General features: G+C 36.3%; 1 long non-coding RNA gene across 1 annotated transcript; it reads right to left on the bottom strand.

The window, feature by feature from the left end:
• Positions 1-3,242: 3,242 nt before the first annotated feature.
• On the bottom strand, positions 3,243-4,158 carry LOC139125387 (uncharacterized). The gene is made up of 3 exons (XR_011550220.1): positions 4,099-4,158; positions 3,643-3,754; positions 3,243-3,277 (listed from the first exon to the last, which is right to left on the bottom strand). It is a non-coding gene; the product is annotated as an uncharacterized lncRNA (long non-coding RNA).
• Between the last annotated feature and the right edge of the window lie 2,897 nt (positions 4,159-7,055).

Genomic DNA, 7,055 nt, shown 5'->3' with positions numbered 1-7,055 from the left:
CAATTCCCGTCCTATCTCTACCAGTCAATGACTCTCACGTTTGTCGTTATGTAGCCCATAGACTTTAAAAACGGATTTAAAGTCCTTCTGTGTTCACTTCTCTTGTTCAACTCTCTGAAGGTTTCAACCAGCAATGATTTGTTGACAGTTAGTGGTCTAGATATAATCAAAGGGTTTAGCAGCAAGTTACACTTTTGCTTTTGTCATAAGTTCATGTTTCAAACACAGGTAAATTTTGGCACCACTATACAACTGACGATAAAATCAGGGCTTCTTGAAGGGAGTTTAGGTTTCAAGAAACAATGTGTTGATGCATAGCACATTCCTGCTTCTATTTGGTGAAAGTTGTAAACCATTGATGATAGTAGCCTGGATGTAATTGTGCTTCCCTAGGCCCTGAATGGGAGATCCAACAAGACTCTAATCTAGCATCGCCCAAAATATTGGAAAGTCTACACGCTACGTCGATTCTGTGTATAGTTGCTACAACATTGATCTTGTGTTCCCTATTCAGCCCTGGAATGCATTTATGAACTTTCATACACGTCAGACGATGTATTCAGAGCTGATGTTGTTGTAATTATTGCATGTATAAATCACAGTCATAATTACTTACAACAATATTCCAAACCTATATTAACCTCCTATCATGAATAATTAACAGTTAAATTATTACGAATTAATCGATTATCTTTGATTTTGAAGACAAACAGCTACTGCCCTAAGTAAGGAATCAATCATCAGCGGCCTACGTCACATACGCGATGCTGCAGTTTCATATATTAACAAAGTTATATGTACAATTGAAGATATCTCAACATGTTAATGGACAGTGCTTAACGATAATAATAAAGAGTACTAGTCACCTATAAGGATAACGAGAACTTGCACGCAATTTGTTCCCCCGCTTAATGAATTTGTGAGAGCCAAAATGAATCGCCAGTTGAGAAGCAGGGGATTGGTTTGCTCGATGTGTTGTGGGTGGAAATGGACCAAATTGCCATCGAAATCTGGCGATGTCAAAAGGCTTTACATTGTTCAAAAAGTTTGTATCTCGATCAACAGCAAAGTTTCAACTTAAAGTAGTACTGTAGCCAAAAAACCATGACGCCGTAAAACGCAGACGGAAACAGACACTTGGTCTCTTCAGCACAAACTAATAAAGTATACATAAAAGTGACAATTATCTGCAGTGAAATAATTTAAGAATACCTGACCAGAGAGACTCATTGTTCGTGACGTATGTCTAGCGAGTGCAATGCTGTGCTGATGGTTGTTGTCAGAACACAGCGAGTGTAAAGAAACAGAGTTTGAGCTTACCCAATCGCCGCGCTGCTCATTTCGGGAGAGAAGTCAAATAAAGAAACAGGAACAGATGATCGAAGGTGAGTGGGTATCGGGGGTTAAAATCTGGGTTATGAAACTCTTCATTTCAATTCCTGTCCAAGATTTCCAGCCTAGCTAGTTTAAGTTTGTCTATATTATATTCCAACAAGTATTTATTGCTTGTACTCAACTTGTTATCCCCTCTGAGCTGCAGTTATATAACGATGCAAAATAATTTTACTTTTTCAAGAGCTCGTATTTTATTGATTAATAAGTATGATTATACTCACAGGAATACTTATAAAAGATACATGTATTAAAATATCGGTCTTTATCCAGTGTTTTATTCCCCTTTTATTTGACGTCTTTTTTCCTTCTTGCCTCTAACAACTTCTTATTTTTTACATATTCTCTCAAGGGGATTTGAAATTTATATTTTTAGACTGATGATTGATCGAGGATTTTCATTTCACGTTGTTAATAACGTTCGAGATCACATGATATGCGAGTAAATTAAATAAGAGAATGGCATTAGATATGAAAGATTGTACAGACGAAGCCTAAAAGACGACAACAAAACGATACCTCGGATCTCTGAATGGCCCATTCATTATATTACAAAGGGGCGTGGCTGACAATTGTAAAGTTGGTTTCCAAGTGAAAAACGAAACACAGTCTATCGTTTACATTTTTTAATATTCTGGCCAAAATTTAGAAACATTTTATTTTGACTTGCCGACATTGTGAATAGCAGGTAGGTGCTCTAAAGGAACCTAGATCGTAGGAAAATAATTGGACGATTATTTTCAGTCACGCAAACAAATTTCAAAAGTGACGATTTGTCAATATTTGACAGCTAAACGTAGCCACTGTACCTCAAGAGACTATGATTAAGGAAAATGACTCCGTAGCCAAGACCTTTATTTAAAATTACCAATCATTGGTCAACGTATGGGCACAACTTGTATGAAATCCGTTTTTATAAAAATGTTGTTTGCAACTTCCCTTTCGAGAGGATTAGGCATAAATAAAACGTTTCATTGTAATTTTAATTAAAATACAATCTTTCCACTGTAATTTCTTTTCCTGTCAGTTGTCCATTTGCTATTTAATCATCAACAGATAAAACCATTAGCCCAAGCATCAGAATTTTTAAGACATTAACTGATGGCGGTGAAAGTCTAAAGGAATAAAATGACATATTCATAATATGAACTTAGATTTTCATGATCAGCAGTTTTGCAAACACACTTTCAGTAATCCACAGGAAAGTACAAGAAAGGAAATATATATCTGTGAGATTCTACAACTCTGTATAGGTTCAAAGTCAAATATTTCATTTCCAATGAAACCCACCTTTAACTGAATCAGTTTAAATGCTGACATAACTTTTCATATTTCCCCAGTCATGTGTTTAAAAAAATTGTGTGTATTGATGTTCTCGGCCAACGATTTATAGAAATGTCTGCATTCCTTTGGAGCATGAAATCTGTTGAAGCGAACAAGGAAATTTAAAATTAAACTTCACTGTTGCATAAACCGGCACTCGGACTGAAACTTTTGTAAGATGTCGACGAGGTCAGTGACTGTTGACCTCTCGGCTGGTATCTCCATCCAGCATGACGTCATCAATTGATAGCTGTAAAAGAAGAGAAATTTGGGTAGCTTTTAAAAGACAACGTGACTTTAAACAAACGGCAAAATGCTACTGCGGAGTTACTACACTATTTAATCAAAAAACGTTATTTTTGTCTTTGGACACCAATGACTGTTGAAGAGACTTTGCTGTAGACAATTCACAGAAAACGTGAACCTAAAAAGACTTGCGGCACCTGACGTCATTAGGTTTCAACTCACATGGATTCTGTACATCCTGACGGAATCAGTCGATTTCCATTTTCAATGAATTCTTTAACGTCATTGTCTTCAAGAGTTTCATAAGGAATGTCACCTGACAGACAGCAGAGGTTTAATATCAATTACGTGATAAATAGACTTCAACATAGATTTACGTGCGTTCATTAGTCGTTTAGATTCTGTAGTCATTTCGCCGAAACTCCAAAGTATAAATCAGCAGAATGAGAAAAATCACAGAATCAGAAGAGGTGTAGAGAGACACAGTGTCTACAATTAATCAGACTACGTATCGTACTTCTTACTTGACTGTTATTAACACTTTGCTTCCGACATAATCTTAGATCATGATTATCGGCAACTCAAAACTATTCCTGGAATAGTCACCTTTGAAACCTCTTAATTTTTCCCGAACACGGAAAACTTGACCGAATGTGAATATGATAAAATTATTGAACCTACCGAATGAAAATATTTCCCAGAGGAGAACACCAAAAGACCAAACATCACTTTCTGCAGTATACGCGTTGCCTGACAGTACTTCCGGTGCTATCCATCTGATTGGTAAGTTACTCTTATCGGAGAGACAATATCGTTATTAAAGCTAGTGTCCTTCCGAGTAAGACATTGTATGGCTTGTAGTTACAGCAAAGGAGTGAATAATTCCAATGAGAGAAAATAAAAAGGATACTTTCTGATACGATATAGTGTACCATTTTCATTGAGACGAGCATTTAGTTTTGTTTGTTTCGACTGATCAAAATTTCGGTTGATCGTCAGTCAATGTAAAAAACAAACAACAAACAAACAAACAAACAAACAAACAGATACAAACAAAGAAACAGTATCACACAGTGTTAAGGGCGTCAGGTGTCATGTATTTAAGGTTATTATTAGGTTCACTGCGCAGTGCATTACCTTCATCTTTTGTCTGTATCTTTGATCAGTAAGAACAGCACTTGACGAACCAAGACCAGAATTTACACTTCCACTGACTGTCAACAAGAAAGTTTTTTCCCATGATCTCTCTTTGGACGATCTAGAATGAAGAGACACAGAAATAGTTGTTGTATATAATTATATGATTATCACACTTAACAATAGAGCTACAATAGAGCTACAAAACTAATAAAATTAAAGCATAACAACAAACGCTGACATCGTAATAAACGAAAATGAGAATGACGTATATCATCAACAAAGTTCAATAACACGTTCACAATTTCCATGATTTTGCTAGAGCAATAATACTTGTTTTATTGTAGTTTAAATGGGCCAGGTTCAAGGCTGTGAGTGGGATGGTCCCGGAACGAGGCAACCAAACAGTTAATCACAGCGGCTTCGACCTTAGAGCGTTCCCCAGCCTCCCTCCCATATATCCTACTAGCTTCTGAATTTATAATATTTTCTTTTTTTTGGCTCCTTCGTCTTTTGAATATGTATCTCAGTACGCCTAGAGTGGTTGAAATCGGCTAATAGCCAGTCAACATTGTAATAAAGTTATTGACCTTTGACCCCAACACTTTTGTATGTTTGTATGTGTCAGCATTGGCATCATTTAATATGGTACACAAAGTCGTCCTTTGAAAACTCAAGGAAAGTGCTTACCTCTTTCTTTAAAAGACACTGCATACATTCTGCTGCACTTACAGCGAACCTCAAAAGATCAAGTTCATTGTTTTTCCGTTCATCAGTATCCCAAGTTTTCATATTTTCTAGAAGGCTTCGTAACGATCCATTGAGGGCGTACTCTATGATCATGCACAGAGGATCTAACAATGAAAGGTGTTGTTTGACAAAGAAATTAGCTTCTTACACGACATTCTTGAAAAGCCAGGATATTTTCAAATTTGATACTTCCAAGATTTAGTCTTAAACACGGAAGCTATGCAATTTAAAGAAAACATTGTAAAAGTAAATCGGAATAGATTTGTTAATTTCACTATGCTGAAAAATCAATTTGTCCTTTGTTGTTCTGATGTATTTACAGGTATATACTGTATTTACTTGTGCCAACTGATCAAAACACGATTACTGAGTTATTAACAAGCTGTAGGATTAGACTTGGAAATTATGGTGAAGAGAAAATAGTCTATATCAAATCCTACCTTCCTCAGTGCAACAGCCAAGAATTCGTATCACTCTCTTCACTTGAGACAGCGTCCCCATCACCTCTATTTCCTGTTTGAAGATACTGTCCTACTGTAAAACTAATGACCTGAGTGTTGTACTAACATTTGTTACCCTAGAGTTCGATTGATATACAGGGTAGATTATACGATATTCCTCGATATTTCCCCAATTTTTTGGATCTAATTAATGGCATGCATTCTTCCATTTTGTCAGAGTATAAGTTTCTAAAGTTTAAAAAAAGGTTACCTTTGGCAACTTTGATGATGACGTCACTTACTCCATCTTTGCCGCCAATAAACCAGGCTTTCTCCCTTCACTATCTTACTGAATTTCCCCTCGTTTAGCGTCTCCTTTAGAAACAGGCGATTTCTTGGAAATTCCAAAATGGCGTCACCAGCCTTTAAGTAGTCATCTCGTTCCTTCACACAATCTTCAAGACTTACGTAGTAGGTTCTGTATAGATGTTTATATACTCAGGACTCTCAGCTACATCATTGCCATGAATTCGTACTGTGTGGAAAACATCATTAACAAGAGTGTAAGAATCACCAAACTTCATGACATTGGTCACCCAATGAAAAGTTACGAGATGACTGAAGATAAAGCATTGTCATTTCCTGTCAATTTTAATTTTATAAAAGATATTCTCCGTCGCTGATCTAACGATGCAGACAAACAATAAGCGTCATATTCATTAACTGCTCACTGCAGATTCTCTTTGGAAGAATATGTTAGTGAAAGTGTCGCTTGTGTACATTTAGATTTTTGATATTGGCACCCTTTCTCCTTTTTCAGCTTAAAATACTAACAGTTTCAAGAAATAATAATGTCATTACCTCACATCTATCTACAATCTTCTGACCGTACTACTCTGATTTTCTCTCAACGCTATAGAACTACTCTTTCACTTGGTAAAGAATCCAATACCAAGTAAAATACGTGTTTGGTACATTATGTCATTGGCTATGTTTGCCATGGAGTCACTTCATTCGTATGTTCTGTGCCCAATAATGGCACACACCTAAGTCTCATGTACACTGGCCAGACACCAACTATCTAGCCCCGCCTAAATAAATAACGTACGGTCTCGAGTGACGCACTTATGTAGGATGGAGTCTTTCCACAGCAAAATGAAAGTTTTATAGCTTTGACAGTAAATCAGAACACGTAGCTAGAATAAAGTTATATAGTAAAATCAACATTGCAGTAACTTTGTCTTGAGTTTCTATTTTAGAATCAATAAATCAATTGAATTGGTTGAAGCTTCACAAGGCTATGTTGGTAATATAATTACCTGACATAGAAACGATGACAGACGAAGTCCTCTGTACCACAGGAAAAATGATCATCACAACAATTATTGCAAATAAAATTGCCGATAGGCATCCAAGAACAACAGACACAGTGATGCTGCACTCACAGGCTTCACCGGGAGTATCTAAAACGAAAATAGGAATATTGAGTGTTTACACACAACGGAATACAATATTTTTCTCACTTTTTCGTTTTATCAAGTCCGACCAAACTTTTCAAAAGATTATCGAAAGGAAGGTTACATCCGTCGCTATTTTGAATCAATTTTAATCACCAGGAGTGTCTTTGCGTTAAAAAAAAAACAAGGTTTACAGACTGTAGGATTATTTCAGCTCTGAGGAGACACAAACAGTAATAATATAAAGGCACTGTTCGCGATCCATTGGATTGCCTTTGTTCTTGTATATAAAAGGATTATGGAGGCATGA

The sequence above is a fragment of the Ptychodera flava genome, assembly GCF_041260155.1.
Source record: "Ptychodera flava strain L36383 chromosome 3 unlocalized genomic scaffold, AS_Pfla_20210202 Scaffold_25__1_contigs__length_14229661_pilon, whole genome shotgun sequence".
NCBI lineage: Eukaryota > Metazoa > Hemichordata > Enteropneusta > Ptychoderidae > Ptychodera > Ptychodera flava.
Note: the sequence above shows the minus strand (reverse complement) of the source record. Positions and strands in the feature narration are given on the sequence as shown.